The sequence below is a fragment of the Chrysemys picta genome, chromosome 24 (genome assembly GCF_011386835.1).
Source record: "Chrysemys picta bellii isolate R12L10 chromosome 24, ASM1138683v2, whole genome shotgun sequence".
Lineage (NCBI taxonomy): Eukaryota > Metazoa > Chordata > Testudines > Emydidae > Chrysemys > Chrysemys picta.
Genome location: NC_088814.1, coordinates 14,861,349 through 14,883,984, shown reverse-complemented (window position 1 = coordinate 14,883,984; position 22,636 = coordinate 14,861,349). Strand labels below are relative to the sequence as shown.

Here is a 22,636-nt window from a genome sequence, read left to right as displayed (position 1 = left end):
AAATCATAACATGGCATATCAGGTCAGATTCCTTGCAATTTTATAATATCAGTATCACTAATATTATAAATGGTCTCCCATCTTCCATACAGCGTCACATAGGCTTCCAAGGGAGGTATTTGTATATCCTATCTTTGGGTTACACCAATACCTGTCTGGGATGGTCTTAGTTTACTTGGTCCTGCCTTGGTGCAGGTGTCTGGACTTGATGACCTCTTGAGGCCCCTTCCAGCACAACGTTTCTATGATTCTGTCTTTCACAGAATTAAAGCTGAGAACTGAACCCCAGAGTCCTGCCACCAGAAGTCCTAATTTAAACACAAGAGGTGACATCCTGGCCCCACTGAAGTCAATGGGAGTTTTGTCATTGGCTTCGATGGGGCTGGGAATTCACCAAGAAAACACTGCACCTTCTTATACATCATTATACATTGATTAAAATGTCATGTTATTTATTCGAGGGAACAGTTCCTGGATATGACAAATGCTTATTTATAGATGTGAGGACAGATCCTCAGCTGGTGTAAACGGTCCTAACTCCATTGAAGTCAATGGACCTGTGAAAATTTATCCCTGTGGAGGATCTACTTGCTCCCGGTATTTTAAAGCATTGCAAGGAATGCTACTTGAGAGCAGAATGGGGAATACGAAATGTGGATTCTATTCCCAACTCAGATATTGACTCCCTGTGAGAGGTTGTGCCTCAGGTTCCTCATCTGTGAAATGGGATTAATGATACTCCCCGACCTTTGTAAAGTGCTTGAAGATCCTCGTATAAGGGTTTTTTTTCTAGATGCATAATTTTTAATATTTCAGATTGACCAACTATTTAAAGAAGATAGTTTATTTTAAAAATTGCCTTGAAATTAATTTGAAATGAACGAGACTGACTTTATAAATGAGACTTGTATCTCATATTGATGTAATAAGCATTTTGAAAAAAGGAGTTACCAATATTACTCCAGTGTTCTGGCAGCATTCTGACGTAGGTTCTACATTCTGCCCTCTCACACTGTGCCTGTAATTTCAATTGGATATACAATTCTTCTGCATTTCCTGCCCTAAAGTGTGGTATTCTCTGCTCCACAGCTGCCTCTGTCCTCTGCAGAAATGGCTGTATTTCTGTGTGGGCACGCTTCCAGATGAAAGGAACTATACATAAGGTACTAGTCCTGTTTTGTTGTTATTATTATTATTGCTGTTTCATATTTAGTTTTCAAAATGTCATAAGTAGAAAGATGCAGTGTAGTTGTAGCCATGGGGGGTCCCAGGATATTAGAGAGCTAAGATGGGGGAGATAATAACTTTTATTGGACCAACTTCTGTTGGTGAGAGAGACAAGCTCTGTGTGGCTGGAAAACTAGTGTCTCTCCCTAACAGAAGTTGGTCCAATAAAAGATATTACCTCCCCCACCTTGACTCTCTGATAAGTAGAGAGAAGCTAGTATAGAATAATTACTTTTTAAAATGTTTTATATATTTTGGAGTGGGGGAACACATATTTTTTTAAATGTTGTTTTAAATAAATTGCTTTCTGGATTAGATCTGGGATGCCAGCATCTAACCAGAAATGAATGTTCAAAGCAGAACAACAGACCCTGTTGCATTCAGTTCTGAGCCCTTATTACCAGAAAGATATTGACAAACTGGATGGAGTTGGGAGAAGAGCAATTCAGAAGTGGCCAGGGAGCTGGGGAGAATGATTTAGAACAGTGGTTTTCAACCTGTGCTCCACGGACCCTGGTGGTCCACACACTATGTCTAAGATTTCCAAAGGGGTCCGCATCTCCATTTAATATTTTTTAGGGGTCTGAAAATGAAAAAAAGGTTGGAAGCCATTGATTTAGAAGATCAAAAGAGCTAACTATGTATAGCCTGGCTAAGTGATGACTAAGGGGATGTGGTACATGTCTCAGCATTGAGAAAGGATGTTTTGGACACCCTTCAAGGCTGGGGAATAGCTGTATTGGGGTGTGCCGGGGTATAACTAAGAAAAACGGGATGAAATTAACAGAGATTAACACTTTAGAAATTAACACCTTAGAATCTAACTAGCATCAGGCAAACAACTTGCAATGTGCAGCTGGCATCAATGTGTAACTGGCGTCAGCCAGGAGCTTACAATGTGCAGATGACACCATATACAAAAACACATGCATCAGGCATCCTGTGTGCAACCACTCTGTGCTATGCAACTGGCATTGTGTGTGCAAACACCTTGCACGGTGTGTGCAAATGACATTGCATGTGCAAACTCCACCTTGCACTGGGCAACTTGCATTGCACTTGCAAACCCTTTGCACTGGGCAACTGGCATCACGCGTGAAAATGCCTTGCACTGGGCAACTGGCATTGTGCATGCAAATGCCTTGCGCTGTGCGTTCAAAGGGCACTGCGTGTGCAAACACCACCTTTCTTTTTTAATGGAGATATCCCATCTCCTAGAACTGGAAGGGACCTAGGTCATCGAGTCCAGCCCCCTGCCTTCACTAGCAGGACCAAGGACTGATTTTGCCCCAGATCCCCCAGTGGCCCCCCAAGGATTGAACTCCCAACGCTGTGCACCTGGCATCGTGTGTGCAAACACCTTGCACGGGGCAACTGGCACCGCGTGTGCAAACCGCTGCAGCCCGGCAGCCGCTGTGCGCCCCGCGCCGTGCACCGCCCGAGTGTGCCCGGAGCGCAGCCCGCCGCCCCCTGCAGACCGAGGCGGCCGGTGGGGAGCTGCGCATGCGCGCCGCTGCCCTCCCCTGGCGGGGGGCGGCCCTGGGAGGCTCCGAGCGCTGGGTCCGGCCGGCTGGGGAGCGATGTGGGGCGGCTCCCGGGCCCCTCCCCGGGCACGGACCGGCCAGAGACCCCGCCCGGGCCGCGCCCTGGAGCCGCCGGCCGCGTGAGTGAGCGGGCGGGGGCAGCGCCGGGGCTGGTGGGGGGCACTGGGGCTGGCTGGGTTGGGGGGCAGTGGGGTTGGTAGGGCGCAGTGGGGCTGGTTGGGGAGCACTGGGGCTGGCAGGGTTGGGGGGCAGTGGGGGCAGTGGGGCTGGCAGACGGTTGGCGGTACTGGGGCTGACAGAGTTGGTGGGGGGCAGTGGGGCTGGTTGGGGAGCAGTGGGGCTGGCTGGGTTGGTAGGGGTAGTGGGGGGCAGTGGGGTTGGTAGGGCACAGTGGGGCTGGTTGGGGAGCACTGGGGCTGGCAGGGTTGGGGGGCAGTGGGGCTAGTGGGGGCAGTGGGGCTGGCAGGGTTGTGGGGGTTGGTGGGGGGTAGTGGGGGCAGTGGGGCTGGCAGATGGTTGGGGGTACTGGGGCTGGCAGAGTTAGTGGGGGGCAGTGGGGCTGGTTGAGGAGCAGTGGGGCTGGCGGGGTTGGTGGGGGGTAGTGGGGGCAGTGGGGCTGGCAGATGGTTGGGGGTACTGGGGCTGGCAGGGTTGGGGGGCAGTGGACATCAAGTGTGTGTCAGGGACTCAGGGTGGTTTACAAGCTGCCTCCGTCCTGTGAGTTTTGAAGCATTGAACTTCCCAGCGGTTCCCCGGTCGCCCGGGTCCTGTGGGGCTGCAGCTCAGCAGAGCCAGTGCTGGGCATAAGCAGACCAGGCAATTACTTGCCCTCCCCATTAATGATTAGTGTGTGTTTTATTGGGGGGAGAGAATATTCCTGTTTAGGCCCCCCAGTGGGCTAGTACCGTCACTGCAGTTACAGGAAGGACAGAGACCCCCAGGTGATGGGCAGGGGTAGGGCCCTGTATGGCAAGTAAATACCCTGCTGATCATATGGATGAGCTTCATGCAGGGAGTTGGCCCTTGTCAGAGAGAGGACTGAAGAGAGGGAGGGAAAAGAGGGGACCCTCTTGTCTCTTATAAACGTGTATAGTTTGGAAAATACCCAAATCCAACAAATTTCAAAACCCTTTTAGAGTATTTATTATGAATCCTATAACAAAAGAGGGTTATAGATAAAGTGTAGGGCTACGAACAGTCTTCAGCTAGTTAATGCAAAAGAGGGGGAAGGAATGTACACCGGCAACGGAACGACAAAACTTTTGTCTTATAGGGGTGTTAAAACACACCCACACTCCCGAAAGACAAAAGTTTTGCGGACGACAAGCAGCAGTGTGAAAAGCTCTTTTGTCAAAGCTCTTTTTTGACAACGCTAACACCGCTCGTTGGCGGTGGAAGTTTTTTGTCGGCAGGAGAGCCGACAAAAAGCAACTACCCCGTGCTCCTTTTAGTGACACGGCTGTAGCGACATAACCCCGTCGCTAAAAGCGGCGTTGTGTAGACATAGCCAAAGTAGCAAATTTGGAAGAACTTTCTGAGAGCAGTAGAGAGCCAAGCTGGAGTTAGTGTATCCAGACTGAGCGTGGCAGAAGTATAGAGGGGAAACTCTTGTGATGATGGAGCAAGCCATCTCATTAGGAAAACAGTTTTTCCTTCTGGGTACTCCCCATTATTTTCTGGGGTTCCATTCAGTCCATTCAGCGAGGATCCTGTCCCCCTTTTGCTTTCACGCTCAAGCCCCAGTGAGACCAGGTGAAGTGAGTGCAAGTTTGTTTTGGTTTCTTTTTTTGTTTTGGCTGCTTTTAGGATAATAAAAATGTTTATAATTTAAATTCTTATTTGAATTGTGGAGGAGGGGTTGTGCTTAAACGAAACCTATCAAGCCACCTGCAGTTACAAAGAGATTGTGCTTTTGGGTGAGGGTTGAATTTGTTAGGGTGTGGTGTGGTGGTGGTGGTGGGTTGGCATGGTTTGGTGATAGGCATTCTTTTTTTCAACAGCTTTGTTTCAGTGTCTCTGTCATGGTTGCATTTTGCTTCCCAGTAGCTATGCCTGCACACATGGAGTCTGAGATATCTGCTATAATTAGAGGGGAGGGAAAAGATTAATGAAACATTATTGCCTGAACTACTTTGCTGAAATAATTGGCTAGGAGAGGATAGAGCTAGAAAGAGACTGGAGTTCGCTTTTCTCATCATTACAGATTATTGTCATAAAGGTTTTCAGGCTCCAGTATGAGAGGAAAACCCATGGTATCCCCCTGGAGTTGTTCTGACTTGCATTGCAATTTGTCTGCACAATATAGGGGGAGGAGGAAGGGGGCTGTGCTAGGAGGTTTTCAAACAATAACAGTGTTGGAAAATGACTTTCTTGTGTTTCAGCTTCTTCTGTCAATATTTTTTTTCAAGAGCACTTTAAGATTCACCCTAGCTGAAATAGATGCTCACAGATTATTATTTCTACACATTCAACAATATAATTTTGAGTATCTTGTCTTTGTCCTTTTGGTACAACACTTGACGTCTCCTCGCATTGAGTCTAATATTTTTTCCACTAGGAACCAGTGAACCATGTGAGTAAATTTTAGCAATAATTCTGTGCTGCTTCTGTCTTTCCCCTCTCTTTCGGTTAAAAAATCCAATCCGCTTTTCTTACTTTGTGAAATTTTGGTTTCAAGTGTGCTGCAATTTCAACAATCTTGTGATCACAGAGGTAAAAGGGAAGCTCTAACAATATGTGTCTAGTGAAATCAGCCCTGTCAAAGCTATTTTTATAGATCATGCTCTTTTGTAGCAGAGTTCAAAAGGCAGGCTGGAATTTGCTGTTTTGAATTTGTTCTTCATAATTATTATTTAAAAGGAAGTTTTAAAAGTAACCTTAGCTGATGAGTGTGGGCCAGATACAATACTACAATCGTTTTTCTAGTTTGAAAACTTTCCAAAGTGAAGCAAAGAGCCCTACTTAGCTGTTGTTGATGTAACTTGATCATTTGAATTGTCAACAATTTAGAGGTTATTTTACCAAATTAATTCTCTGGGCCATTACAAATTAACTATTAAAATTTACAAAAAAATTGGACGTTGCAGGGAGTAACGTATACTAGATTTAGGGGAAGATTTTCAAAGGCACCTAACTCGGTAAAAATCAATAGGAATTAAGTGCCTAACTGCCATTTGAAAATCTTTCCCTTAGGTTTTAAATGTGAAAAAGGCTTGCTTAGTGAGCAGACAGAAAGGATTGCATGGAAAACCTAAGCAGCTGATGCACATTAAGACTAAATGTGTATATATTCCTGAGCCAAAAAGTGCAGGAGTCTAGAAAATTTAATTGTGAAATGTCTTTTGTTATCAGAGCTGTTTTTTTACTAAGAACCAAGACTGTAAATCTTTCCAAGTAGCTATTCCATAGATGTGGGCTGTTTTTGTTGGGCAAAGCTACAGTTTTATAGATGAAAAAGGATTTTAGATATTCTTTTTGAAACTAAATGGGATGTTTGGCCATCATGGGAGGTGAAACTTCTGTGTTAGCATTAAGTATTTGTATCAGATTATGGGGGGACAATGGATTGGTGCTCAGGACGTGTCCCCCATAAGTACCCAGTTGCAGCTTGTCTGTGGTCTGGGGAAACAGACAATCCAACTAGCAGTGCATATGCCAAATAAATATCAGATTATGGGCATATAGACTTTAAGCCTTGAAGATCTCTGAATTAGTTGTAATGCAATCTCTTCCTTTTCTAAGTAGAACAAAATTTATTTACATATATATGTTTTGACATTGGAGGGAATATGTTATAAACTGGTAGTGTAAGGATTGGGTAATGTTAACACAGCCTTCAGCATTAGCACTTGCTTTTTTGCTTGATAGAGAATATTGGCCCCAAATCACAGGGTTACTTTCTCTTGGTTTCAAGATGTACCAAGGAGTCTATAATTTCCATCGGAACCGCGATAAGCAGATGGACCTTTAATACGCTTTCATTTAAGGATGCACTTCTACAAGCACATCTATACTGTTTCTCCCCATCCCCACCTCTGCCTTCCAAAATAGCCTGCAAGCATTTGGTGCAAGTACAAATCCCAGTGTGGGAACTTGATCTCATGACCTTTTGGCCCCAAATTTTAAATTCTACCAACAGCACCAAAATGAGGTTGCAAATAGCTACCTTAAATCACCTTATCTTACTACATTTACGTAAAACTGTTAAAATGGTGATAGGCTAAGACAGTGGTTCTCAAACATTTGTACTGGTGACCCATTTCACATAGCAAACCTCTGAGTGTGACCCTCCCCCTTACAAATTAAAACCACTTTTTATATATTTAACACCATTATAAATGCTGGAGGCAAATCGGGGTTTGGGGTGGAGGCTGACAGCTCACGACCCCCCACGTAATAACCTCGTGACCCCCTGAGGGGATCCCAACCCCCAGTTTGAGAACTCCTGGGCTAAGAAGAGAAGAGACTGTTCCCAACCTGGGTTTAGCGACAGAGGCGCCGTCTGACTTCTCTGTGTGCCTAGACAGGAAATGTGGAAGTACACAGCTGCGTACGCTCTGCTCTGAGGTGCAACCTCCTGAAGGACTGGTGTACGGACAGTCTGTCCTGTTCTCCCCAAAATTCATTGAACTGAGGTAGGTATTTGATCTGACTTCTAAAAAGCTTAGTGGAGTAATTTAAAATGCAAGCTGGAAAAAGTTGTATTTCTGTATGCAGTACAGCACATATGGGGCTGGCCAGGAGGTGTAGATTTGGGGTGGTCAACTTTTGTTTGTTTGTTTCCTTGTAATGAAACCATATGCTGTACCCATGAGAGCTATATATTCTGTGGTCCAGTTGCAAGGATGGGTGTGTGGGTGGGGGGGGGGGGGGCGGAGGAGATGAAGAAGGATATAAATATGCTAGCAGCTGTTTTAAGACTTTGAAACATCACTAGCAGCAAGTTTTGCTTGGGCAGATCAGAATGGGTTTAAGCCAGCTATGGCCTAGTAGTTGTAAAGCACCCTGACAGTACTTGGAATTGAGTGCTAAAGGCTCTAAAGCAGTGGTTCTCAATCAAGGGTATGCAGGAGGCAGAGGAAAGGTTCAGGTGCTGTTCATGAACCAAGTCAGCTCTACATTCAGACTGATCACCATTTTAGAGTCTTTTGGCTGAATTACATCAAGTTTAGGAAGGTGTCTTTTACAAATATATCTACAACTCCTGTGAAAGGAATTCTTTTCAGTTTTCAGTATCTTTTATATTTGAGTAGCTGTAATTTGACTGTAACATTTTGCTCTGAATTGAAATGTCACATGCAAAGTCTTGGTCCAACAATGAACTACTTTTTATAGGTTTGAGAAGTTGTTTTTGATTTGATTATAGAGAAATCTGTTTTAAGAGACCATCAAATATTCCAAACATGTTGAGTACAGTTTTGATATTAGACCTACTTCTGCTAAGCCACCCGTTTCTGTCAGTCTTGTGAGTGGTCTTTTAAGATGGTTTTCGCTGTGTTTCAAACCAATCCAACTTTTCAAAACTTATGAAGAGGAATTCTTTCTTAGACAAAGACTGTGTATGGCTGATAAGGATTGAATTCTTGCACAGGGTTTTGCTAAGTTGTGGTGTGTGTTTGTGTGTTCTGGGTGGGGGCTAGAGAACATGTGGCTCTAGGTGAGAGTTTGTCCTTTAGACTTTCAGAAGGCTTTTGAGGTTCAGAAAACAAATTAAATGAATCATGAAATCAGCTATTGCAAATACTCTAAATTTAATCACAAAATGAAAAATAAGGGCAAAGGGCCACAAAGTCTTTATGAACTATTTTAAATTACCATGCTGCCAAGTGTGTTTTGGTAACAGAGCACAGCGACATTCTAATGAAGTGATATTTTCAGAAGTAAAACTTTTTGGAGGGAGGATTATGTGTGTAATTTAAAGTTCAGAGCTTTTCTGCAGCAAGCTACAATACTTACCATTGCACAGTAGTAAAAAGACCAACTGCATTTTACCTGCTGAAAATGTATATTGCTTAGTTAAAGGCTAGCTATAAAACATGTTGGACTATGGGCTAGTAGATATTTTTTAAGTAGTGGTGATGTTTAAATTAACATCTCAGGATTTATGTGATAAAATGAATTAGAAGCTTCTTTTTTAACTCTATAAATAAGAAGATATATTTGAAATAATGAATGGTGTATTTATGGTCATAGCTGTATTAAGGGAAATGCAATGAAAACTTTGAGTCAGCTGAGCTGATGTTTGAGGCATTTCCCTATGGAATCATTGGACTGAAAAATGTTTTATATGCTTAAATTCGAACAGATGCTTCAAAACACAGATACACAGTCTATTCCAGTTCAAGTTTAACATTAGCAGTTCCATTCACACCACCAGGATTAACTTGTGAACACTTCCATTTTAAATACCTATTTTCAGTGTCTTTTAGTTCACCGCCAAGGCCCAAAGTCAGGAAGGTCTTTAAGCATGTGTCTAACTAAGTAGCCCAATTGATGTCGGTGGCTTAAAGTTAGGCATGTGCTTAAGTGACTTGCTGAATTGGGATCTAAATTTCCACATAGGAAATGAGGGTAAATCCTGCATTCCTTTCTTAACAGAAGTTTTGCCTAAATAAGGACATGGGATTGGTCTTCAACTATAACAGAAATTAGTTCCACCTTTTTAGATACAGGTTCGTCAGACAACAGAATTATAACAGCTCATGGTACTTGTCTGGGCTCCAGTACTCAAAAGGAAATGTAAACTTCAAAACAGGCAATCAGCAAGTCTTACATACCAAACTCTTTTATGCAAACACCACATATTTGGTGCTGCTGAACAGGTGATACATTGCATGTTGTCATTCACCTTTGCCCCAAGTCTCACCTGTACTCTAAACACTAATCCTTGCCCCCTAGGCCTATTTTAAAACTTCTCAACAGCTTCAGACAGTTGCCATTTCTCATTCAAGAAACAGCCTGTTGGAGTATTGATTCCTCTTTACTCCCCAAGTGTGGACCCTTGTACTGGTAAGAGGAGCAGAACTGGTGACATTCAGCACTGGATTAGTGATAGGGTCTAACTGATCGCCATATTTGGGGTTGGGAAGGAATTTCTCCCTGGGTCAGATTGGCCAAGACCCAGGGGGGGTTTTGCCTTCCTCTGCAGCATGGGTCATGAGTCACGTTTAAACTAGTAAAAAGCAACAGAGGGTCCTGTGGCACCTTTGAGACTAACAGAAGTACTGGGAGCATAAGACTTGCATCTGAAGAAGTGAGGTTCTTACCCACGAAAGCTTATGCTCCCAGTACTTCTGTTAGTCTCAAAGGTGCCACAGGACCCTCTGTTGCTTTTTACAGATTCAGACTAACACGGCTACCCCTCTGATGTTTAAACTAGTATAAATGGTAAATTGTCTGTAACTTGAAGTCTTTAAACCATGATTTGAGGACTTCAGTAACTCAGCCAGAGGTTATGGGCCTATTTCAGGAATGGGTGAGGTTTGGTGACCTGAAATATGTAGGAGATCAGACTAGATGGTCACGATGGTCCCTTCTGACCTTAAAGTCTAGGAGTCCAATATAGTTCAATGGCTGATGAAGGGCTGGACTTGGGCACTTTGTTATTTGAAAGGTTCCTGGAAACTCCTGAGACATTAGACTTTAGTAGTATGATACTATATTAGGAGGATCAATTTTAGGTCACTTTTTTAGAGGATTCTTAAATTTATTACATGTCTTTTTCCTCTGTCTGTGCAGTTGGATTGATGTTACTAAAGGACCTGGGCTTTACAGGTGAAGGGATGTGAAAAATAATCATGCTTTTTTTTTTTAAAAAAAAAAGAGAAATTAAACTGTGAAGTATTTCTGAAATATGTGGCATCTACAGAATAAATGATAGTACCGTTTGGCGTAACAGCTTTATTGGCACTCATTTGGGGAGCTCTGAATAACTCACCCATGACTTGGCCACTTGTGAATAATGTGGCCATTGCTAACTCGTTGATAAAGCATCTGTGTATCTAATCACCATTTATAAAGTGCTTTACATCACACCATCCTGTATTCTCATTCCCTCTCTTACCGTAACCCATGGTATGTGTTTATATAACAGTTTGCTATCCAAAGGACCTGAATGATGCATTGAATTTCTGGTGTGGGGGTACTTTTTATTTTAAGGGTTAATGGTGACTCCTGAAAACCTTACTTGTTCAAGTAGTCAGCATTACTCAGGTGAGTAAGGAATGTAGGATCAGAGCATTTCATTGGAAGAGGCACTTTTAGGGGGTCAGGGCGATGATACCACTCCCTCCCTAGTTTGAAAGGATGAGTACAAAGTTAATACCGACCAGGGTTTACAGACGTGGAATACATTTGTCTTCAGGGCTGAGCTCTCTTGTATCAAACAACTTCCTTTTCGATTGTATTAAAGTAAAAATAATCTCCCTGTTCTCACTTCAAACATTTTTCAAGTATTTTTAAAAATACATGTACACTTTTGGTTAAAAGCAGACATCCATTTAAAACAGATACCCAGGCTAATGCAAAGATACTGAGGTTAAAACATGTTTAAAAGTGGAAATACTCTTACAATGGAAAGCTTCAACAGAACTCAAATAAAAATACTTTATTAAAAAAATAAATTCAAGTGTACAAAAAAACTGTGTGCAGGTATCTTCACTTTCACTCCATCAGTCTGAAAATTATCTTGCCTAGTCCTGCTCCCAAATCGAGCCTTTTTCTATGTTCCTGCTGCCCCCTTCACTGGAACTTTCCATCTCTTCAGCTCGACGTTGCCATGCCGCAATTCAGCTTGTTTTACAGAATGGCCCGATCCTACTCCCGTTGCAGTCCATGGCAAAATTCTTACTGATCTCAGTGTCAGCAAAATGTGGCTATTTTCAGGGCTGTGTATATATTACCTTGAGCGAATCCATGAGCTACATTCTGGAAGAGGAGGGAAGTGAAATTCAGCCGCTAAGCAAACTAATCCAATAAGCGTGACTCGTCTACCAATAATTACCAGTGGCACAATTGTTTTTACTTTATTATTGTCTTACTCCAGCTGATTGGTTTGGGTATGTTGTTTTCATGTCTAGCACATGCATACTGAGGAGGTGCTGTCTTTTGTGATCTACTTGTGACTTGTTCCATGTGCACTAGGAAATTAACCCATTGCTGATAATGGTTATCAGGATCCCCCTGAAATGGTGGTCAAAACAGCTGCCCTGGTAGCATAGATGAAGTGATGGGAAGGAAACTGTATTCAGCACCCGTATACAATTGAGACCTGATTCCACCAAGTCAGGCAAGGGGAAATTTCCTAGTGTAGATGGTGCCTTAGAGATGATAAACCAACAGATAATCAGTGCTTCCTTGTTCCCACACCCTGCTGGCAGCCATTATGGATGAAGAGCTCGCATCTGTCCTCTCTTTCAGAGTGAATGAGGCAGAAAATGTGGCCGGGGCTCAAATCGTCGTTGTATTAAGCAGGCTTGCTGATGTCTCAATCAGAAAACAATTACATCAGTTTGGACAGACCAATGCTGCTACTCTTCCAAATTATTGGTAAATACACGTGTGTTACATCAAATAGTATGGATGTGTGTCGAAGCATTTAGAACAAAAACTAACTTGTCTAGAATGTTTTAACATTTTTCTCTATCTTTACAGTTTCCTCTTAAATTTTTATTGTTGTAAAGCAAGTGGGAGATTATTGGGATCCATATTTCATAGTGTAAACCTGCCCAGTCTTGGAAATAAAGTGTCTTGTCCAAGGACAACCTGGATCTCAAGTTTGGTTGTCTGACAAGAGAATGTATGTTTGCCACCATTTTTTTAAATACCCAAATTGATTTTTTTAAAGATTTCGCTGTGTTCTGGGTTGTATGTTTGTGAAGTCCCTCTTGTAAGGACAAATTGCTAATCTGATCTGGCCAGCACTTAAAATTCTGTGCTGAGGCTGAAGTTGAATAATAATCTTTCTAAGCAGTAATTCTGTTCCATGTTGCGTTCAAGTAAAGTGTGTATACACAAGCAAAAACTTAATTTAGTGAGTGTTAAGCTTGTATCAGGATACACCCTACTCACCCAAACTCTTGAAAGCATGGAAATAAGAAATTAAAGGAGTCTCTTGGCTTCCGTGACATTTTCACATTACCTACAGTGCTGTTGGTAACACACTCCAGCATAAAGCATTCCCTTCCCACTCCTAAAAGTAATATGTCCCCCGGCTTGCACTCTTCTGCAGAACCTTAGCAGTGACTTCATATGCTCTCGTATCAGCAGATCGATGCATCTAACTGGCTCACATTCTGTGCAGTTGGGAAGTTAATATGCATTAAGGTTTTGGAGGTTGCTGGTAGGTTTCTTGGCCTTAATAATAAGGGTGGTGAAATACATGGCAATATAAACTGCAGTTAATAGAGGCAAGGTTTGAACTCCCACGATCTAGGCTCCTAGCTTAATGTAGTTTTCTCCAGGCTACAAGATATGGTCCATGAAGGTCTTTTTCCTTCTTCCCCTTCTAAATACAACTGATTACTCTGTGGCACTTTTCTTTTCGGTTATTTTAAAAAGTGAAAAATCATTAGACGAACAAATACAGCCAAAGCAAAACCTATATTGTAATAATTAGCACATGAAGAACAATATATGGTGTAAAGCCTAGGATTCCAGATTTGTTGTTAAAAGGGTCCACAAAAGATCAGACGCTCAATCAAATTTTTAGAAAGTGGTAATTTTGAAATTTTTGTTCTTAGTCTCCACCCATTTTTCATCAACCTACCATAAAAATTCGAATATTACTCAAGGCTTGCGTTCCATATTTGGGGGGGTTTTGAGTATTTTTAGAAAATAAAGGTTTTTAAATTCCTGTTAAATTGAAATGTGTCCCCCAGCATTGACTATACTCCAGCAACAGCTCCAGCTTACGATATTCGCTTTTCCCAAAACAAAGCAAGTGACGCAACTGATTTAGTGGCGCTGATGCTTCAGTTAATTCTAGTAGTTAATAGCATTTACAAGGAAACTGAGGCTAATCTTTTTGCAGAAGGAATGGATGATTTGCTTGCCCAACCTGCTGTTTTGCTAATCTCTTCGTGTTCCACTACATTATTTGCACCTGTACTGAACTTTGGAAAGGGTGCCCATGGCTAGACACAGGGTGTCCATATAGTGCTGTATGGCACCCACCGGTTATGTGTGTAGGATACAGTGTGGTTTAGAAAACTCTGCTGATGGTTTGGTAGGACAGCATAGTCACCTTGAGCACAGATGACCCTTCCCTACAAACGCTGCTCATAAGTCATTTTGGTATGCAGACAACCTGCAGCAGATGAAGCAGTTGTGAAGAAGGCCATTCAGCTCAGCTCAGCTCACTGGTGGCAGGCGTCCTGCTCAGAGTTCAGTGCTTGCTGTAGAAGGAGTCTTGCGGTCCTGTGCTGTGCTAGACGCTTAGAAAGTTTTCCTTTCCTGCAAAGCCTAGACCAGCAGGGATTTCAAAGTGCTGCATAGCCTGTTAAATCCAGGCTGGCTGCTCAGATGCAGTCAAACTTCTCCACTACAATTTGCAGGTAAATTGCCCCTTTTTAGCACCCGATTAGCTGTCTTTGTGGGAGCAGGATCTGATGTAGGAGCACCAGTGATCTGTATGTTATGTATAACCTGTATGCTCAAAAGGTCTGTTACACTCCCCCCCTCCCCCTCCCTCTTTGAATACCTGTGAAGTGCCTTTCCCCCTCCCACTCCCTCCTGGAATGCTTGTGAGATGAATGGGCTGGTTGAACAGCTGGAAGATCAGAAGAGCTTCTAGGTAGACAAGGTGTCTGGGACTCTAATTAGGCAGCACTCACACACCCACTGCATGGACACTGCCCGAGGTGGCGTGTGACCAACCAGATGTGGCCAAGACATCTCTAGTCGCAGGCCATGAGGAGCAGGTCCTTAAAAGGGGAAGGGGCCATGTGCAATCACAAGCTTGTACCTCCCATGAAGGCCCTTCGCCCGGACCGCTGGCCAGTGGTTCGCCGCGTTGCATTCCATCTTGCCTCGGGAAGACTTACCTTCATCGCACCATCCATCGCTGCGCTGTGGGACACTTACCTTGAAGGATCCTGACATCTCCAGTGCTGTGCCTGTCCTGGGAGCATGAGTATGCGAGTGTGAATTTGATCTCCCCTCCCCCTTCTTTTGAGCTTAGCTATCAATATAATAAACGTGCTGCTTTCTGCCAAACTCTGGTGGGTTATGAGTCCTCCCTAAGCTTACTAGCTGGCCCAATTTCAGGTAACAGGATCAGGCTAAGAAAGCACTCGTATGTCAAAGCAATGACTGTGGTATAAGTGCTGCAACCTGATAGAATCCTTGTGTGACGGGTTGGATCACAGAAACCCCCTTGGGAACTGCCAACTGATGTGTGAAGACTACTTCCGTCCTTGCTTTCCCTGCCAGCCTGGGACCCCAGCACCTGTCTTGTTGAGCCAGACACACCAGTCTGCTCCAACACAGACCCAGGGTCTGAACCAGGTGCCCCAAAGCTGCAGACTTAACTGAAAGCAACTTACAGAAGTGTTCCTGTCTTTAACACTCAGATGCCCAACTCCCAATGGGGTCCATACCCCAAATAAATCCATTTTACCCTATATAAACTTTATACAGGGTAAACTCATAAATTGTTCGCCCTCTGTAACACTGATAGAGAGATATGCACAGCTGTTTGCTCCCCCTCCCCCCCAGGTATTAATACATACTCTGAGTTAATTAATAAGTAAAAAGTGATTTTAATAAATACAGAAATTAGGATTTAAGTGGTTCCAAGTAGTGACAGACAGAACAAAGTGAATTACCAAGTAAAATAAAATAAAACATGCCAATCTACGTCTAAGAAAACTGAATACAGATAAAACCTCACCAGTTCCAGTAAGCTTCCTTTTACAGACTAATCTCCTGCTAGTCTGGGTCCAGCAATCACTCACACCCCCTGTAGTTACAGTCCTTTGTTCCAGTTTCTTTCAGGTATCCTTGGGGGTGGAGAGGCTATCTCTTTATCCAGCTGAAGACAAAATGGAGGGGTCTCCCACAGGCTTAAATAGACTTTCTCTTGTGGGGGGAGACCCCCCCCCCATGCAAAGTCCAGCTCCAAGATGGAGTTTTGGAGTCACATCGGCAAGTCACATGTCCATGCATGACTGAGTTTCTTGTCAGCTAAGCCACATTCCTGGGAAAGCTCCGATGTGGATTGGCATCTTCGAGTTCATTGTTGGCTTAAGTGGCTCTTGATTGGGCATTTAATTTGCACATTCCTTTCTCAATAGAAATCAAGCAAGTATACAGCCAATATTCCTAACTTCAAGTGCAAAAATGATACATGCATACAAATAGGAGGAATGTATTCAGTATATCATAACCATTACATAGATAAGTTACATGACATATGTAGCATAAAACATATTCCAGTTAGATCATATATATATATTCATAAGCATATTCCCATGAAGACTTATGGGGTACACCTTCACATCTTATGCTTCATGGCTGGGGGGATTTGGGGTCTACAACTCATGGATATTCATAGAGAGGATATGAATAATAATCAGGATATCTGCTTCCCTCAGCTGAGCAATCCCAAGGGCTCTGCTCAGGGAATCACTGCTTGAATTTGGCAGTTTTGTCAGTTATCTGTCAGATGTTCCCTTTATGGGGAAGGTGGTTGAGAACAGTGTGGTGAAGCAGCTCTGGTCTCTTGATTTTTCTCAACACACCGTTCTTGCCAATCAGGCTTCAGGCCTGTGTGTGGTTCAGAGACTGATTTATTTGGCCATCATGATCTGGTAAGAGATGGGTCAGGTTTCATGCCAATGCGGTTGTCTTTAACAGTCTTCTGACAGTTGACCATGAGGTGCGGTTGACTTGCCGGCAGACTGGCAAGAATGGACAGGGTTGCTCTTCTGTGGCTTCTTTCCCTCTAGTGAAATGTCCCTGAGGGTGATATTTGGCTCAGCTGCCTTGTGGGGTGGATTTCTGCAGGCCTGTGTCATCACCAGTACTTAACACACAGGAGGGTCCCCTTTGGGAGATAATGAGAGGGGTTTGGGGCTGTAGTGCACTCAGTGTGCTGCGGTCATTTCGCTCTGTCTTTTATCACATCCAGCCCGTGCAGTCTCCTTTTCCTGGTGCATGACTGAGACAGGGCATGGATGCAGGTTAGCTGACTCAAGCTTACTCTGCGAAGATGGAGATGGAGATGAAGCTGCTGGGTGCTCTCAGTTCTCTCTGCTGAGAGCATATGGCCATCAGAGAGATTTACAGTCTAGGCATTCTTTTGAACTCTTCTCCACTCCTCGATTGCCAGGTAGCAGAGCTTTTACCTATTTTTGCTTGGCTGGGAGAATTTGACCTTTTCTCTGGTTTCACCAGAGAAGATCTCACCATGGTTCTCTGTGCCTCTGCCACCTCTAGGCTGGACGGTGGCAACTTGTGATCCTTGCATCTACCCTCAAAGACCATCCAGAAGGTTCAGCTAAGGCACAACTCTGCAAGCTGCTTTCTGAGTGTGCAGACTTTCTGAGTTCATTACAGTTGTGCTTCACTGGCTTGCTGTTCACTTCTGAATGCAATTGGCGATGGCTTGTATAAAGCCTGACAACTTAAATGATACCACCTTTTGTCCCTGTGTAACTTCCGACGTTTGGGATCTTCTACAGCGCTGACAACTGTTTGGGAGACTGGAGGCAGGGGGTTGTCCATGTAGGTTCCTTCAGATTGGAACTTGCATGCTTTGTCAGTTAGCTGTTTGCTGACTAGCAGACTTCTTCCTGAGATGGTCTGGATGTGAAGGACTTGTTGCTAAGAGTTTGGGTTGGGGACATTCATCCGAGTGTGTCCAGAGGCTGGGCTGTGAGCTCGTGTTGCCACAATCAAAATACAAATGAATGAATAAAATAAACTACTGTGGGACAGCAATTACAAAGAAACTGAGGGGAAAGATCAGCTTCTGTTTTCTGCCTCAAGTCAGATTTACCAGACAGACAGTAGATATACCCAGAAGTTTTAGGTGCTGGTCAGTAGTTACTGGCAGGCAGCAATACTTCATCTTCACCATGGGTTTTCTTCTCCCAAGTTGCTGGAGAATTGGATTCTTCCTAGCCTGATAACTAGATGTGAACAGGTTTCTGTAGAGCTTGTTCCTGTGCTGTTGAAATGTGCTTGTTGTGTAGGCCCGTTTTGGGAAACTTGCATTCTCTGTGTGTGTGCATAGCACTGTGATAGGCGCCTTAGAAAGCAGGGTTTTGTTTTTTTTCTTGTCATGTGGGGAGTCCACAGCAGTTAGATTGGGTGGAGGAACGAAAAGAACTGATTTACACACACACGCACACGCACACTCGCTCTCAGAATTAATTGCATCATGATGGACAGGAGTCTTAGATATTCAATTTCTTTTTGTTAGTGGGAGTTGTTATTCTTCCGCACACATTGCACTGGAAACCACCTTTTTGGACGTAATGGAGTATGTAATGCTTTCATGTGAACTGTGTTACCTGAGCTGTAGGGGAGCATTCCTAAATTGAAGGCCATTTTTGCATCTATATTAGTTCACCTATAGGGCACAGCAGGCTACTTGGAGGTTCATTCCTTAGCTGTACATTTAGGTTTGTGTTCTAATCTGATTTATATAATGTGGATTGTTCAAAAAGGAAAGACCTGTACTTGACCTCTTCATTTTTTTGACATTACGAGTATTTCATGGTTCTATCTAGGCTTGGCAGAATTCGATATTTATTTTTTTTTAAAGTTTTGACAGATAATATTGATTTTTATTTTAAAGCATTTCCCCCTATTTTTATCAATTTACATTTTCACAGTTGCAGCAAATTATGGAGGGTCAGACAATGTGGGGAGTTAGACAATTATTGAATGACAGTAGAGAATAGCCAAAATTAGAAAAGTTAAAGCTTTAGAACGGTTAAAACACAAATTGTCAACATCACATGTCAAAATATACAAAGTAAATATCCTTAAATCAAACTCTAATAAGTTCTCAATCAGCATTTTTCTGTCTGTCTTTAATTTTCCATTATTATTGTTGGAAATACTTTTTATCTCTTGGTGCGTGTACAGTGAAATTGACGTTTACAAACATTTATTCATAAAAATCTATTCCTTGCCAAACCCATTTATCTCCCGTTTTAAAGTCTTGTTTATAGGCAGGATGGGATCTAAGGTCTCATAATCTAACATACAACTTTAAACTCTGGGGAAATGATGTAGGGAATCAATAGAACCTTGTTAAAATGCCCAAAATAGGAGGACAAAATAAGACTAGTTGTCAAATGTCTGTTCAGGAATCTTCTCCAAATAGACATTGACAGTGTGGCTTTTTCTGAACCCTTTTCTGTTTTTTACATGTCACATGAGACTTGCAAGATAGACTGAATAGCCCAGCTATTTGAAAAACAGTTTTTTTTTTTTAAAAGTAGCTGAATCCTCAGTCAGAAATGTTATATAAGCACATAGAAACAAAGCATTTTTATCCAGTGCTACTGGTTTTACATGAATCTATTTCAGCTGTGTAAAATCATAAACTTTAATTAACAACTCTGGGATAGGTGGCGCCAGGGGTGAGTGGAGAGTTGGGATCAAATCCCATTTCATGTCACAAGTTTCACTAGGAGGGTGGTGAAGTACAGGAATGGGTTTCACTAGGGAGGTAGTGGAATCTCCATCCTTAGAGGTTTTTAAGGCCCGGCTTGACAAAGCCCTGGCTGGGATGATTTAGTTGGTGTTGGTCCGGCTTTGAGCAGGGGATTGGACTAGATGACCTCCTGAGGTCTCTTCCAACCCTAATCTTCTCTGATTCTAAGTGAAGGAAGCTTAATAATATTACATCGTCTCATCCCAGTCTCCGTTTGTCAGCATTGCAAAACTCCTACACAGTTCCGCTTGTCTAATTCAGGAGGGACTCGGAACTGAATTGCAGGTCAAGATAGATGCCTGTTGGCCGTGCTGTGTTGGGGAAGCTTGCACAGTGCCTGTATTGGGTTCAGCACAAGCCAATGACTTTTATTCTCTCTTTTCATGAGCAATAAGATCTTGCTAATTTTTAAATGAAAGAAAAGGAAGCTACTTCCCTTCCTCTCAAGCACTTGTACATCTTGTGATCTCTGATGTTTGAATAGAAATGAGATTTGAATGAATAGTCATGATTAGTCATTTTAATTGGCCTATGGGGCCTATTAAATTTCATTCTGCATTTCTTGGAAGCTCAATTGGTTACCAATGAACTTACCAAATGTTAACTCCCACGTTCTTCTCAGCACACAGCTGCTAAATTGTTTGAAAGCAAAATGAAGTGAGTATGATTTGAAGAACATGAATGGACCTAATTTAATTGGAGAAGATGTGATAAGATGTGGGTAGTGAAGGAATCCCCTTAGTTGAGTGCCTTCCTCCTAAATGATTGCTTGTTCGCGATGCAAATGAGCACACGCCCATACTTACTATTTAAGGCTGAACTTTTCAAAGTAGTATAAAAGAGTTAGGTGCTAATATCCTATTAAAATTCAGTGGGAGTTGGCAGTCAAACGCCCTTAGGCTCCTCTGGAAAGTCCAGCCATAATACACAGGGAGATCCACCAACCCTTGTGGTCAGGTAGGCCTCTTGGTCACATATGGCTTAGAAATCAGGGGACAGGAGGCTGGATCTGGTGAGGTCCACATGAGGGCCGTACCTGTGTCTCCCCAGGTCCATGGGACCTCTGTACTCCATATACAGGGACGGGTTTGACCATGTAGATCTGTTGGCTGGACTCCGTACATAGGGACATGTGTGGAGCAGCTCTACTTCTACTCCATAGCTGGTGAACTGGGTAGATTCCATTCCCTGCCCGGTTGCTGCAGGACCCCTTTGTTCCAAACCCATTTATTCAGGCTTGGACAGGGCAGTGGATTTGGCCCATAGAGTGTTGACTCCTGACCAATTTCTCCAGCAAACTCTGCGAATGATGGAGCTAATGTTATACATCACTGCAAACAACCAATGAGTGTTACAATAATTCATCCCAACTCTGAGTCAATGTTTATGCCAAGTCCATTTTTCAGTTCCTCCTTAGAGTGCCATCTGAAAGCAGATAGGCAAAATTTGATTAATAAAGGTGTGGTCGGGACCAATTTACAGCCAGAGAAAAAGATCATGCTGTTTGTCTTGTCTGCTCTGCCTGCTCTGAGCAGCCTTTGCTGCTCTAAGTGGTGTTATGGACTTATGACAAATATAAGGAATGAAGGTCTCTCTCAAATGCCTTTCGTGGCATGACGTAAATTAGTGGGAATTGCTGACAATTTGCCTTTTTCAGATGGGTGTCACTGTCCATAAGCCTTTGTTTCAAACAATAGAGAGTTATTAAGTTAAATGTTCCCAGAACAGCAAATCTGGGAAGTATTAAGTGTACAGTGTGTATGTGAAGGTTATTGTTATAGCTGAGTCCTGCAGTACACATGTTGTAAAGGCAGAGACGTATTCTGTAGCTGCAGCCAGTTTCATAAGGCTATTAAAGGATACCATCAACTTAAAAATCACACTTCTATCTGTAATTTTTTTATCTCCTGTTATTTGTCACACCTGTGATCACTGTAACTGACAGATCATAGAGAGAGAAATTTTCATTGTGCTTGCATTTAAAAGCACTGGGTGCAATTAGTCTGTTTCCCATGTTGTTTGTGGTGTTTTGGCACACAGCAAGATGAGAATTTTTTTTTAAAATGTGCTGTAAAATCGCAAAAAATTGGCAGTTGGGGGGAGGGTTCACGGGTAGGAAAAGCAACGGAAGGGACTTTTAACTAACATAAACTTGCTAGATTTCATGACAAATGTCTTCTAAAACTAATGATCCAATTTCCTCTGTTGTACTGTAAGCTGGTCTGTTTTAAAAGTTGGCTTCTCTGTTTTCAGCTCTTGGGAACTTGGAATGAACATTGATGCAGTCTGGAAATTAAAGGCCAAATTCTGCTTGTGCTCCACATTTACACGGGTGTAGCTTCATTGAATTCATTTCAGATGTATATTGTGGCTACTTAGAGTAAATTTAGGGCCAAACTTTGCTCTGAGTTGAGATGTCATCAATTAAAAAAAAAAAAGTAAGTACATTTTGTGGCTCACTGGCCAACTACCAAGATATTAACTAGCATCATACATGGTCCATCTGTACAGTCAGAATTCTCAAGTAACTAGATTTGCATGGTTTAAAGCCAGAAGGGACAATTAGATCATCTAGTCTGGCCTCCTGTGTGTCTCGAGCCATTACATTTCATTGTTACCCTGTGTTGAGCCCAATAACTTGTGTTGGACTAAAGCATATCTTCCAGATAGGCCTTTAGTCTTGATTTGAAGACAGTAAGAGATGGAGAATTCAGCACTTCCCTTGGTAGTTTGTTCCAGGGGTTAATCACCTTCACGGTTATAAAATTGTGCCTTATTTCTAATTTGAATTTGTGTGGCTTCAGCTTTCAGCCACTGGTTCTTGTTGTGCTTTTCTCTGCTAGATTAAAGAGCCCTTTGGTACCCTGTATTTTCTCCCCATTTTCTGCATATTCATTGTAATCAAGTCACCTCTCAATCTTCTTTTTGAGAGTCTAAATAGATTGATCTCTTTAAGTCTCTCGGTTGTAAGACATTTTCTCCAACCCTTAAACCATTTGTTTGGCTTTTTTTCTGCACTCTCTCCAACTTTTCACCAGTGCCATATGCAGAGGTAAAATCTCCTCTGTAATCCTCCTCATTGGTCCTCTGTATATACATCCCAGGATTGCTTTAGCCCAGTTTGCCACAGCATTGCACTGGGAGCTGATCTTGAGTTGCTTGCCCGCTATGACCTCTAAATCCTTTACAGAGTTCC

General features: G+C 42.8%; 1 protein-coding gene across 20 annotated transcripts in view; it reads left to right on the top strand.

Annotated features, from left to right (window-relative positions):
* The first annotated feature begins 1,062 nt into the window (after nucleotides 1-1,062).
* Nucleotides 1,063-22,636, top strand: part of GJC1 (gap junction protein gamma 1) — a 43,826-nt gene continuing 22,252 nt past the window's right edge. Inside the window, exons 1-5 of one of the 20 annotated variants that reach the window (XR_010594817.1) lie at nucleotides 2,565-2,890; nucleotides 5,329-5,343; nucleotides 7,294-7,405; nucleotides 12,189-12,317; nucleotides 21,694-21,878. The gene's annotated coding sequence lies outside the window, so the exon portion shown is untranslated. Of the gene's footprint in view, nucleotides 1,164-2,564; nucleotides 2,891-5,152; nucleotides 5,344-6,684; nucleotides 7,406-12,188; nucleotides 12,318-12,422; nucleotides 12,568-21,693; nucleotides 21,879-22,636 lie in introns of those variants that run through there. The other 19 variants (XM_065577904.1, XM_065577911.1, XM_042844817.2 and 16 more) reach the window with 19 other exon arrangements.